Genomic DNA, 14,120 nt, shown 5'->3' with positions numbered 1-14,120 from the left:
CATTGGAGGGACAGGGTCTCCATGTCCTTGTCCTCTACTCCCTTATCATGTGTGTACTGTGTTGATTTCTGCGCAGGAGTCCACGTGGGACTCCTGGCAGTGCAGCTCTTCCCCTTTTTGGGTTGTGGTGAACAGAGACCCTTGGGATACCCTTTTGGCTCCCATGGGTGGGGGTACAACTCTGGGCTCATATTGTATGTTTTTGGGCACCTATGTGTGGCCCACAGAGAAGGGTATGGGCTGGTGGCAGCTCCATGCTGAATTTGACAGGTGCTCTGAATATCCTCCATTTTTTGGGATACCCAGGTCCCGCCATAGGAAAAAGTGGATTCCTGATAGGAGACAAGATGGCCCCTGTGGCCTCTTGGTTTCTATTACCCATTATTTTGTTTTCCCAAAGTCCTGGGAAGTCCTGACTCTGTCCTTCCCCTGACGGGCTGCTGGATGGAAGAACCACATATGGTATTGTGAGGAAGTCTAGGCCAGATTGGCTGGAGCCTTCCCAGTGACTAAATTGTGGGTACAACCTTGGGGTGGGACCTGGTAGAATGGAGTGTGTGACCAATATGCATCCCATATTATGGGTGTCTGGTATCTGTGTGTGTGACATGTGTGAATGAGACAGCCCTGCCCACAACTGACATGAATGCAGTGTGGTGTGCTGAAAGGCTGGGTGCTTGCCCCAATCCACATTCCTTGTTATGGGTTTCTCAGTGGAAGGGAATGGTCTGATTGCACTGTGAGCCTGATTGTCTACTTGCCTGCCTGCCTGCATGAATGCCCTTCTGACGGATTGGCTGGCTGAGCTTTTCTCAGCAGTGTGAATGAGGGACCATTGTGTATATCTGGGGACCTCTCATTTACCAAAATTGTTCAGAAGCTGAAGTTGAAACTTGAAGCTGCTTATCCTTCAAGTCCAGCTGGAAGAAGAAGAATTGTTGCTGCTTTCCTTTGACCTGATCCGAAAGCTGTCGAGTCTGTTGAGGACTGATGTGAGAGAGGACCTGGCTATTAGACCTCTCCCCGAGCTACGAGGCAACATCGTGCAGAAGCACATCTTCATTGAGGCACCCTGGAAGCCAGTCCTGAAAGACTGTTGACCGGGGACAGTGTCTGCCGAGAAATCCTGAACTAAAGCACCCGGACATTGAGCCCATCAAAGTCCATTTCTGTCGACCGGGGTTCAGAGGATTCCCGTAACCGCTGGAAGGCTGTCGAGTCATGTTGTCCAGAAGCAGGGACAGCTTGACGCTTTGCAGCTCAACAACCAGCAGCGCAATGCTCCACCTTTGCCTAAGAACATTGAAAGAAGTGCTCCATTGCTCTCCCTGTCGACTGCTTTCTCCTGCCAGAGAAAGTCGCGGTCGTCGACACCCAACGCCCGCTGTCGGGCCTACGTTCTTCATCAAGTCTTCTTTGCAGCACCAAACACTTTGCATCAAGGTGCACCACAAGCCTCATCTTCCCAGGATGTCCTCGAATGATCGTTGACAAGCACTGCAAAGACCAAAGCTGTCGTCTCGACGCCTGTGGCTCCTGCTTTAAAGGGAGTCCACCCTCGAGGGATCCATCGACGAACCATCAAAGAAACTCTGCTAACTCAAGTACATTGGGGTAGTGGAACATTTTTGACCAGGAAACAAGACTATTTAAACATTCATGGACTGGGCTTGTTAATACACTTTATCACAGGTTGCCCAGGTGGGAGGATCCTCACACAGAACTGTGTCTTAGTACCAAAGTACTATTCTGTCATTGTTTAATCCAACATGCCTTCCTTCCTATGTCCTATGCTGATACACATTACTGGTTGATTTGTATACCATTAGAAACTGTCAGCAGTTGGTGCATTTTAAAGGAATCAATAGTTAAGAGTGGTACCACATATACATTGTATATATTTGTCATATTAGATTTGCAAAAGTACAAAGTGTGTTATTAATTGTGTATACATATTCAACATATTTTTATATGAAGAACTGTGTTTGCACATAACATAGTGTGTGGACATTCCTTTGTGGGGAGCTTGGGGACTACACTGTACTTAAGAACCAGCCTGAATCACCTCCTAAGAACTTATGCCTTGGTTGCTCGTCCATTCTACCATATAAAGAGTCATGGCTGAGGTGCTCTGTGCTTCTACTAGATAACCTCCCTTTAGTCTTTACACTGACAGGATGGTATTTTCTGGTGCTGTCCTAAATTGGGTTACGCCCAACCTCTCAGACAGACACCAGGCCATCCAGATGAGCTCATTGCATTCCAATCAACTCCAGGTCTCCTGCAGAGTGCCCTAAGACTCCATCCTCTCACCAATCATTTTGAACCTTTACATGTAGCCTCTGAGCACTCTCCTCCTAGATCCCAATATAGCCATCCACCAATACGCAGACGATACTCTTGTGCATGTGAGGAAATTGTGTTCAGGACATGATTCGCCTCTGCAATTACCTAGTAATAGCCATCATCCAGTTTGCATGTCGAATACCTACCTCAAACTAAACCCATCCAAGTCTGAATTTATCCTCATCAGTCCACCTGCAAAAAAACAAACTTGTCCAAAAATGCCTCAATGATATGCGCTTAGAAGGATTTGATCCAGAATGTTTGCACACAGCAAAATCCATATGCTTAACCATTTACAACAGCCTGTCCTTCCAGAAACACACGGTGAAAAAGATGCAAACAGTCTGGCTCTGAATCTCTACCCTTTGAAAAAACAAACCCATCATCCTGCCACAGTCCTTTGGGAGCGTAGTGCAGGTCCTTGTGGTCTCGCACATCAATGGGAGAAATGCTCTCATGACAGGAATCCCAGCTGCTCACTTGGCTCCCCAAAAAGCAATCCATCACCGTGCCGCATGTCTCATTACCTGTGCACGGAAATGTGACGGAATCACCCGCATACTACACAAACGACATGCTGCCTCTCCAGAAGAGGATACTGTCCAAGACTGCATGTATCATCTACAAAGCAGTCACATGGCACCTAAGCTCTGCATATCGGAGAGCACACACACCTCGTTTAAATGGACAATACCAGATTCAATCACAACTCGTCCACAAAGAGAAGATCTGCAAACAATCCTTGTCATGCACCCACCCTCTTGTACTTGATCCCGGTATTTGCTCGGAATGCCCCCACAATTCTCCAATTTTGCAAATCTCTCAAAACATGGCACAGATCCTGACTCACAATACTGTAATACTGTTAAAAGATGCCAGCCCAAAAACTGACTAGCCACACTCTGTAAAGCGCTCATCTGCTCTCGAGCTAGGTCAGCGCTTTAAACAATAAAGTTAACATTAAAAAAAGGTGGTGCTATAGGCGCAGGTGGCACATTTCTAATAACATAAGCCTGTGTCTGCATAAAAGCAAGGGTACTACACATGCATAACACTGTAGAACTTTTTAAATATTGAGAAATGTCACCTGTTGTAAGTAAATTGCCTCCCAGTGTATTGCTTTTGATGACAGCACGGTAGATGCAAATATATTCCAAATGCTTTTAACGCTGATGTACCTGATAAACTTTCCTATTACAAAACATTACTTACGTAAAAAAGAAAAATAATAGCCCCTGTGGTGTTCAAGCATGCATTAAATAGGAGTGTTGAAGTGCTGCTTATAGCACTGCGTAGGCACAGTTTTGTTTCCAAATTCGCCATGGGCAGATTTATTTTTCTCTGCACTTGTTTATATAGCATTGTGGCTTCTGGCAAAGTTGAGTAAAGAGCAGCCTTACTACAATGAGCCTTCATGGCTTCCTCCCGAACAGATGGCATAGCGTTGAGGTTAAATTTAAAATTGTGATTGTCAGGCTGGTATTATCTCAAGGGATTATGTATCTGACCGTAGAGCCATAATTCAGTATGTGTGCAGAGGGCACCCTCTCATATTCTGAGGCACAATCCACAGTCTGCCTGTTTTACGTAGTTAGTAGAGTTTTATCGCAACCTGGACATTATGTGCTACATTTATATACTCGGTTCTTAGTATTTAGGAATATTGCCATGTTTTAATATGATATGTAGCAAACCTCTGCTTTTTGAGGCGAAATTACAAGATGTTCCAGGAATTAAGGTCTCTCTCTCTCTCTCTCTCTCTCTCTCTCTCTCTCTCTCTCTCTCTCTCTCTCTCTTTCTCTCTCTCTCTCTCTCTCCTTCACTCCCTCTCTCTCTCTCTCGCCCCTGGTCTCTCCTTTCTTGTTCTCTATCTTTCTCTCTCTATCTCACTTAGGCCCTCATTATAAGTCTGCCGGTATCCCGCCGGTAATTTCGTCAGGATACCGGCAAACTGACCTACCGTTTCCGCCACTTGATATACCAGAATTACCGGGCTATTACAGTGGCAGAAAGGGCAGTAAATCCCCATTCCATGGAGTCTCTTAGGACTCAATTGAGGGGATTGACAGTTTTTCCGGCACCGGTAATACTGGTGCCGGAAATACCAGCAGTTCTTTTTGCCTCTGGGGGCCTTATTTACCGCCAGCTCTTGGCAGGAGGTAAATCAGGGAACCACCACTGGCAAGCCTGTAGTTTGCCGTTCTGGAAAAAGTGCCGGTAGCGGTATTACTGCAATTTCTACCAGCATTGTTTCCAGACAGGCAAACTTGTAATTACGGCCTATGTATGTCTCTGTCTCTTTCTTTGCAGACAGAGCTGTGTTATCAGGTGCACATTTGCAGCTATTAAAACAAAAAAATATTAGATTTTGTTAACTTTTTAAGGTGACTCTTAAAAATAAATCTGAAATATTAATTTCAAATGACCATTTGCAGTAAATATTTAAGAAGCATCTTACCTTTGTCTTACCTAGATAAAGCACATTATCAAAACCTACAGCAAGCATGTGCAGTATTTTCTGACTTAAGAATTCCAAGTCAAGATGAGCAGTCTAGTTCACTCCCATTATACTCTTGAAGTACTACTATGACAAATGGATGGAGAGCGAATAGCACCAATAAGAGATATAGGGCCTCATTACGAGTCCGGCGGTAACCAAGGCGGTAAAACCGCCTGGTTACCGCCGGACTCGTATTACCATTCCGTCTCCGTGATTCCCAGAAATACCGGGGCATTACAACCCCGGTTTTCCAGGAATCACGGAGGCGGAATTGTGTTAATCCCCATTCCCATTGAGTCCTATGGGACTCAATGGGAATGGGGATCATGGAAACACCGGCAGCATCTCGTAATGCTGCCGATGTTTCCTCGTCCGCCTGCAGGCGGGTGGTGTTAAACCCGCCAGGTCAGACCTGGCGGGAACATCACCTCCCGCCTGCAGGAGTCGGGATCAGGCGGTCTGGAAACAACGGTGGCGGCGGCTTACCGTCACCGTTATTTCCAGACCGCCTGACCTGTAATGAGGCCCATAGCCTATTTTGCATAACATCAAAGAACATTTTAGGAAAATAATAATGATCAGAGATATTTTTTTTATTTGATGAGCAGGTATGTGGTAAAAAGGGTGTATGGTGGAATCGCTAAGTACATATTGCACTATGGGATTGGCACTCTTTTCATTTTTCACAACACTCTCCCTACCATAGAAATGTTTGTTACATTGAACCATATGGAAGTTTGCATTTTGAATGTGCAGTTTTCACTGCTGTCGACTTCATAATTTTCTTTAATGGGGCGTTTCCCTCCAAATACCCCATCTAACCAACCCCCACCTCCTCACCCTGTCACCCAACATGCACCAAACCCTCCAGAAACACCGAATGCATATATGTTTAACAAAACAAAAAACAACCTAAAACGTGCGCAGTGTCAACTGCACATTTAAAATGCCAACCTGCAGTTTTACGGTGGCGAAAACATGCCATGCGAACCATATAAACTGATTAGGGCAGCCTTTCTAATACGATATGAGGCTGACACAGTTGAGACCTCAGTCACTCCAGTGGAGTTCAATGGCATCTGGCGATAATGCTACTAAATCGTTTTAGCAAAAAACATGTGAAAGGTTAGGATGAGACCCTCCAAATGACAATTAACTACGGGCAATGCTGAGGCCGCCTCTCCCTACTTTGAGGTTCTGTGGCACCCAAAATTCTTTTCCTGGTCCTACCTTTCACTACTCTTCTGGCTGGGAGGTTTAGGACTCGTGCATTGTTGACTGTAAAGCTTGTTTCTTCTCAACAACTCAGGGTCTATCCTTTTTTGCAAACATTGAAAGTATCCTCTCTGTTAAAAAGTGCCTGCAAAAATAATCACAGCAAGTTTTGTTTTGGCAAAAGTGTTCATAAATTAAGTGAAGTCCCTACACTAACAACATGAGTGTTACAGCAACAAAGCTGGACAAATCATGACACAGCCCATATCATACAGTCAGTTAAATAACTAGTCACAGATTTTAATGTCCAAAGATGCGCTGCCAATATGGATTAATTTTTTTATTCACACAATCAAAGAAAAGAACCAGTAAAGAATGATTTCTCTTAAACAAAGATTCACAATGGCATGTGTCCTTCCAATGGAAACACTTGTGTCCAATGCTTACAACGCCAACTCATTTTCTTCTGGTTCTCAAAGTAAAATTAGAAACCGGACTACACGTATTTGGTGACTATTGAGTACAGTCTAACATGGCACTAGGAAAGGAGAAATAACAACTAGCAGGGTAATTCATAGAATTTCGCAGAAAAGTGTCGCAAGCGGCTGGCGCAGAGTGTCCGCGTGCGATTGACTGCGCCAGGCACGTGCGCTAAAACCGATTTCCGCGCACAGCGTATTCATGGATTTTAGGCTCCCAAACCAGCCGTGGCGCAGAGTATCGCAGCGACCCTGCAGCAGCGCCAGTAACGCCCCCAAGAACGCCCTCGCGCAAGGAAAAGCCATCAAAATCGCTAAATCATCGCAAAGGGCTGCGCTAACCCTGGACCAGTTTACAGTTTACAGGGCTGCCAAACAAGGAACGCAAAGCGGGTAACGTGCATATCAGGGGTACGCGTGAAGTTATACACGCGATTAGCCAGGGTACGTGTATTACAGGGGTACGCGGGAAGTTTAACACGCGATTAGCCAGGGTACGTGTATTACAGGGGTACGCGGGAAGTTTAACACGCGATTGGCCAGGGTACGTGTATTACAGGGGTATGCGGGAAGTTTTACATGCGATTAGCCAGGGTACGTGTATTACAGGGGTACGCGGGAAGTTGAACACGAGATTGCCCAGGGTACGTGTATTACAGGGGTAGGCGGGAAGTTTCACACGCGATTAGCCAGGGCACGTGTATCACAGGGGTACGCGGGAATTATCACATGCGATTTGGCTGTGTACGTGTATTACAGGGGTACACGGGAAGTTTTACACGCGATTCGGCTGGGTACGTGTATTACAGGGATGCGATTTGGCCAGGTACGTGTATTACAGGGGTGCGCAGGAATTATCACACGCGATTTGGCTGGGTACGTGTATTACAGGGGTGCGTGGGAATCATCACACACGATTTGGCTGGGTACGTGTATTACAGGGGTGCGTGGGAAGTCACACGCGATTAGGCTGGGTGGGTCCTCACAGGTGTTCCCTGTACACCCTCCACGGCCCCTGGAGGCAGCCTACAAAACAGGGGACTACCCTGCACACCTGCTCATGTCCCCCTGCACCCCCACCCCCCAGCAGTGCAGGGGCAGCCTCCACCAGGCCCCCACCCATGCCTCCCACCACCCCCAACCCCCAGCAGTGCAGGGGCAGCCTCCACCAGGCCCCCACCAATGTCTCCCACCACCCCCACCCCCCCGCCACCAGGGGCACCCTCCACCAGGCCCCCACCCATGCCTCCCACCACCCCCACCCCCACCCCCCCGCCACCAGGGGCAGCCTCCACCAGGCCCCCACTCATGTCTCCCACCACCCCCACCGTCCCGCCACCAGGGGCAGCCTCCACCAGGCCCCCACCCATGTCTCCCACCACCCCCACCCCCCCGCCACCAGGGGCAGCCTCCACCAGGCCCCCACCCATGCCTCCCACCACCCCCAACCCCCAGCAGTGCAGGGGCAGCCTCCACCAGGCCCCCACCCATGCCTCCCACCACCCCCACCCCCCAGCAGTGCAGGGGCAGCCTCCACCAGGCCCCCACCCATGTCTCCCACCACCCCCACCCTCCCGCCACCAGGGGCAGCCTCCACCAGGCCCCCACCCATGTCTCCCACCACCCCCACCCCCCCCGCCACCAGGGGCAGCCTCCACCAGGCCCCCACCCATGCCTCCCACCACCCCCAACCCCCAGCAGTGCAGGGGCAGCCTCCACCAGGCCCCCACCCATGCCTCCCACCACCCCCAACCCCCAGCAGTGCAGGGGCAGCCTCCACCAGGCCCCCACCCATGCCTCCCACCACCCCCAACCCCCAGCAGTGCAGGGGCAGCCTCCACCAGGCCCCCACCCATGTCTCCCACCACCCCCACCCTCCCGCCACCAGGGGCAGCCTCCACCAGGCCCCCACCCATGTCTCCCACCACCCCCACCCCCCCGCCACCAGGGGAAGCCTCCACCAGGCCCCCACCCATGCCTCCCACCACCCCCAACCCCCAGCAGTGCAGGGGCAGCCTCCACCAGGCCCCCACCCATGCCTCCCACCACCCCCACCCCCCAGCAGTGCAGGGGCAGCCTCCACCAGGCCCCCACCCATGTCTCCCACCACCCCCACCCTCCAGCCACCAGGGGCAGCCTCCACCAGGCCCCCACCCATGTCTGCCACCACCCCCACCCCCCCCGCCACCAGGGGCAGCCTCCACCAGGCCCCCACCCATGCCTCCCACCACCCCCAACCCCCAGCAGTGCGGGGGCAGCCTCCACCAGGCCCCCACCCATGTCTCCCACCACCCCCACCCTCCCGCCACCAGGGGCAGCCTCCACCAGGCCCCCACCCATGCCTCCCACCACCCCCAACCCCCAGCAGTGCAGGGGCAGCCTCCACCAGGCCCCCACCCATGCCTCCCACCACCCCCAACCCCCAGCAGTGCAGGGGCAGCCTCCACCAGGCACCCACCCATGCCTCCCACCACCCCCACCCCCCAGCAGTGCAGGGGCAGCCTCCACCAGGCCCCCACCCATGTCTCCCACCACCCCCACCCTCCCGCCACCAGGGGCAGCCTCCACCAGGCCCCCACCCATGCCTCCCACCACCCCCAACCCCCAGCAGTGCAGGGGCAGCCTCCACCAGGCCCCCACCCATGTCTCCCACCACCCCCACCCCCCCGCCACCAGGGGCAGCCTCCACCAGGCCCCCACCCATGTCTCCCACCACCCCCAACCCCCAGCAGTGCAGGGGCAGCCTCCACCAGGCCCCCACCCATGTCTCCCACCACCCCCACCCTCCCGCCACCAGGGGCAGCCTCCACCAGGCCCCCACCCATGCCTCCCACCACCCCCAACCCCCAGCAGTGCAGGGGCAGCCTCCACCAGGCCCCCACCCATGCCTCCCACCACCCCCAACCCCCAGCAGTGCAGGGGCAGCCTCCACCAGGCACCCACCCATGCCTCCCACCACCCCCACCCCCCAGCAGTGCAGGGGCAGCCTCCACCAGGCCCCCACCCATGTCTCCCACCACCCCCACCCTCCCGCCACCAGGGGCAGCCTCCACCAGGCCCCCACCCATGCCTCCCACCACCCCCAACCCCCAGCAGTGCAGGGGCAGCCTCCACCAGGCCCCCACCCATGTCTCCCACCACCCCCACCCCCCCGCCACCAGGGGCAGCCTCCACCAGGCCCCCACCCATGTCTCCCACCACCCCCACCAGTGCAGGGGCACCCTCCACCAGGCCCCCACCCATGTCTCCCAACACCCCCACCCACCAGCACTGTGGGGCACGTGGCCAGCAGGCAGTCAGGCAGCAGCAGGTGGGAGCGTGCTCAGGGCTCTGGGGGGCAGTAATTTGGCCTCCTGGCCAGGAGCGTGGTCTCTCGTGTGTGAACGCGTGGACAGCCTGATAGGGAGTGAAATCCCACACGTCAGCAAAGGCCCTTAGCGCGTAAACCCGTCAACAGCATATGCGCGCCTATAGTCACCTGCACGTGCAGGAAATTGTTGCGTGACACGTCCCAGTGTCAAAGCGTGTGATTGGTGAAAATGGATCTACACGCAGAAGTGACAAAGCGTGTGATTGGTGAAAATGGATCTACACGCAGAAGTGTCAAAGCGTGTGATTGGTGAAAATGGATCTACACGCAGAAGTGACAAAGCGTGTGATTGGTGAAAATGGATCTACACGCAGAAGTGACAAAGCGTGTGATTGGTGAAAATGGATCTACACGCAGAAGTGACAAAGCATGTGATTGGTGAAAATGGATCTACACGCAGGAGTGACAAAGCGTGTGATTGGTGAACGTACACGCCGCGTAAGTGACGCTGTACGTGTGGGCCAGTATATAAGGTACATGTAGAACACCATTTCCTTGTACGTGCTTTTCGTGGAGAGCGAGTGGGTGAATTCTGTACTTCTTGTCGTTTCACACGCGATTTACTTCACGGCGTTTCCAGTTCGTATTCCCTGTTACCTCTGACAGCTTTTTCTCTTTTTTCTCTTTTACTGGTTTACCTGGGCCTGTTCTAAAAGCCTTTCCTGCGGGGAATTCAAAAGAATAAACATTACCATTTAAGCTAATCAGTGAGGTTAACTGATATAATTTTGAACCGAAATAAGTAGAGAGGTAATGGGTACTAACCTCAATCTGAGGCTGATAAAGTTCCAATTCAGACCCAGTCAACAGCTGTAATGCGCCGCAGGCCGGGAAGTGACAGAATGCGGCCGGGACACCCTATAAGGAATAGTAACAGGCCTTTTTACACTTGGCGTGATGCATTGAACTTCATGTATCTCGTAGCGAGATACCAGGCTGGCGCTCCTATATACATTTAATATCTGTTTCTATCCCCTCGGTGGATAGCTTAGACATAGCTCGTTGAGAAAACTTTGTTATGACCATCTAGATGACTCACGACTGTTTGGTCTGATCATTACTCTGTTACTATTCCTTATAGGGTGTCCCGGCCGCATTCTGTCACTTCCCGGCCTCCGGCGCATTACAGCTGTTGACTGGGTCTGAATTGGAACTTTATCAGCCTCAGATTGAGGTTAGTACCCATTACCTCTCTACTTATTTCGGTTCAAAATTATATCAGTTAACCTCACTGATTAGCTTAAATGGTAATGTTTATTCTTTTGAATTCCCCGCAGGAAAGGCTTTTAGAACGCATTTAACAATCACTACCCTACTACATACAGGAACAGTGAAGTCCCCACCCTGAAGATGGATCATTCGATCCGAAACGCGTTGGTTACCTATGTCACCTATTAAAAGGGGCTTCCCTGAATGGTGTTACTTCACAATACAAAACCCCAAGAGTGAACTTATTGCTGTTTGTTAAATTTATATCGCTGGTTTACAATTGGTTAATGAAATGTATACATGTCCCTTTGAACATTTACAGGATGTGAATAATAATGCTAGGCTTTGAGCTACTTGCTTTCTGCTTTTGTTGCATTTATGTACCTTTACAAACCAGGATATACTCTGTTTGTTAATTGGAATGAGAATTCCTGGATGCTTCACCATTGTCTGAATAATTCTTTTGTACATTGTTCATTTGTTTGAAAAAACAGACCTTGAGAGGTCTATTAAAAAGTATCAAAAAGTATTGGTCAGCACCAGATCTGAATAATTGGTTACATAAGTGATCTTACATGCCCGATTTACCCTTTATTGATGTTATGTATTTTCTATTTTGTAATTTGTTAAAGTCAAGACTCAATTAACACTCTTTCCACATGAGAGTATCAATTGATCAACTAAGAGTCAACATTTAACTCCCGAACGAAGATTCGGTAGGAGTGCATTTGGGCTTACTGCCTAGCAATAGGTAGTTTAGGTTGTTTAGATATTTTGTCCCAAGTGGTCTTGTGACGTTAGCCCGTCTGCACCTGAAATTTCACCATAAAATTCATTGACATTATTTCTTTATTTAATAGTGTGAACTAACACCTTGGGTGTGCTTCTACTCCACATCAATTATCCTGATTTACATTAGCTGTGCATTCCCACCCCATAGTTCTTTTGTGTTTACCTGGGCCTGTTCCCTCAAACAGTGTCCCCTTCTACTGTTGTCCTGTCTTCTCAGACAGCGTACACATCTTCTTTTGGCGGGGGTTTAGCCAGCCAAACGCGCTCATTTTTCACGCTCTTTTACCTGGCAGACGGTGAGTCACGCACGTATCCAACTTCTGTGCTTGCCCCGTGTGTAGCCTACCCCTTCAGAGGTCATTCTAGGCTGCGTGTGACACGCATACGTTCATTCTTGTGTTACTGGGTGCCACAGCGTAGTGCAGGTTTTTCTTTCTGCACACGTGGTCTAGGAGGGGTTGCGTGCACGTCATCTCCCTTTTTTGGGCCTCCTGTGCGTTGCGTGACCCGTCATCTTTCCCCAGGGGTTACAATCAGCCGTGCTAGAGCACTAGGGTACAATTACCATCTGGTACCCAACCCCTTTGACCCCCAATTGCCCAGGACAATTGTCTACAGCCACTCCCATACGCACATTAATATCAGTGCCATGGCTGGGAGGCGAGGATTCCGTAAGGGTGGCAAAGGTGGAAGAGCCACAAGTGGTGGCCGTGGTGGATCCGGTAGGGGACGTGGTCGTAACTTGCAGGGTGAGCCTGTCCCCCCATGTGTGGAGGACCAGTCAAGGGCACCCATCATCCCCCCCCATCCCCCCCTCCCCCCCTCCCGTTGAGGCTGAAGTGGCTGACACCATCCATGCTCAGCCCTTGTTGGACCAGCCCATTGTGGCACCAGACCTGGCTGACTCCATGGCTGACTTCCAGGTCAGCAGGGCTACGACACGTGCGCTGGTGCACGTTGATGCCATCATGCCACGTGGATCTGGGGCAGCAAGGTCATCTGCTGCACCAAGGAGGCAGGGCGGAGAGGCTGCAGGGGCAGCTGCGGCTCCATCCACCCCAGCCCTCACACACCCAGCCAGGACAGTGTCGGTCCTAGTCCATGCTGCTGACATTCCCCCTGACACCATCACACTAGAGCCAATGCCTGCACCAACTCCCATGCTGAGTGTGCAATCCCACACTCCTGATACAGAGTCCACCAGGGCTCCTGCCCCTAGTGTCCAGAGCGGCGCAGGACACTCAGGATCACCACCACCTTCCAAGCGGAAGAGGAAGAGTGCTCGTCCGGCACAGGCTGATGCCCCAGACACGGCTACACAGTCCGGCCCGTCCAGGAAGCCCAGCTTCACGGATGACGAACTGAATGCACTTGTCGAGTATGTGTCCGGACATGACAACGAGATGGTCATTGTTGCAGGATCCAAGACCACACCTGCACAACGCCAGGCACACTGGCAGACCGTTGCGGACATCGTAAGTGCCCTTGGAATCGTGAGGCGCACAGCCAATGATTGCTATAAGCGCTGGAATGACCTAAAGCGCAGGGCAAAGAGTAAGCTGGCCTCAAGTCATGCCGCAACTCTAGTGACTGGAGGTGGGTCTCCAGTAGTAGACATGGAACTCACTCCACATGAGTCAGTCGCTGGGACCTACGTCACGGAGGAACAGATCCAAGGCGTGGGAGATCTGGCTGATTATGAGGCATTGTCCGGTGAGTGCACATGCATGTGTGTGTCATCCATGTGCATGGTGTGTGTGTGAGGGCTTCTGTTCGGGTGCCAGGTGAGAGTGTGTGCGCCTGAGTCGTATGGGTCAGCCATGTGCTTCATGCAATCCTTCCTGCGCAGCTGCATTTGGCCATAGCAGTATCCCTTCTGCCAACAGTAGACATCTAGCACAACTGCACGCCAGTTGCCCTTGAAGTGTCACCTTGACACAACATATTTGCTTCTTTTTCACTGTTCATTCAGTCAGTTTGTTTGCATTCCACCACTTTCACTAGGCATGTCGCTGTCCACTAGTCACATGTCTGACATGGGTATGGTAAAGTGGAGTGACTTTGTTACCTGGATATCATTTGTACACACATGTCCCTGTGCAATTTGACCATTTCGGACTGGCAGCTCCAGGTGAAAATTCTGACCTGTTAGAATTAGAAAAGCTATTACATGCGGGAACTGGACTGAATGAATAGGTGCTGCCCTCCT

General features: G+C 51.2%; 1 long non-coding RNA gene across 1 annotated transcript; it reads left to right on the top strand.

Annotated features, from left to right (window-relative positions):
- The first annotated feature begins 10,929 nt into the window (after nucleotides 1–10,929).
- On the top strand, nucleotides 10,930–11,648 carry LOC138498591 (uncharacterized). The gene is made up of 2 exons (XR_011278770.1): nucleotides 10,930–11,084; nucleotides 11,188–11,648. It is a non-coding gene; the product is annotated as an uncharacterized lncRNA (long non-coding RNA).
- Nucleotides 11,649–14,120: the final 2,472 nt, after the last annotated feature.

Source organism: Ambystoma mexicanum, chromosome 5q, assembly GCF_040938575.1.
Source record: "Ambystoma mexicanum isolate Mex_15411 chromosome 5q, UKY_AmexF1_1, whole genome shotgun sequence".
Classification (NCBI taxonomy): domain Eukaryota; kingdom Metazoa; phylum Chordata; class Amphibia; order Caudata; family Ambystomatidae; genus Ambystoma; species Ambystoma mexicanum.
The sequence above is the reverse complement of the archived record's forward strand: the minus strand, read 5'-3'. Positions and strand labels throughout refer to the sequence as shown.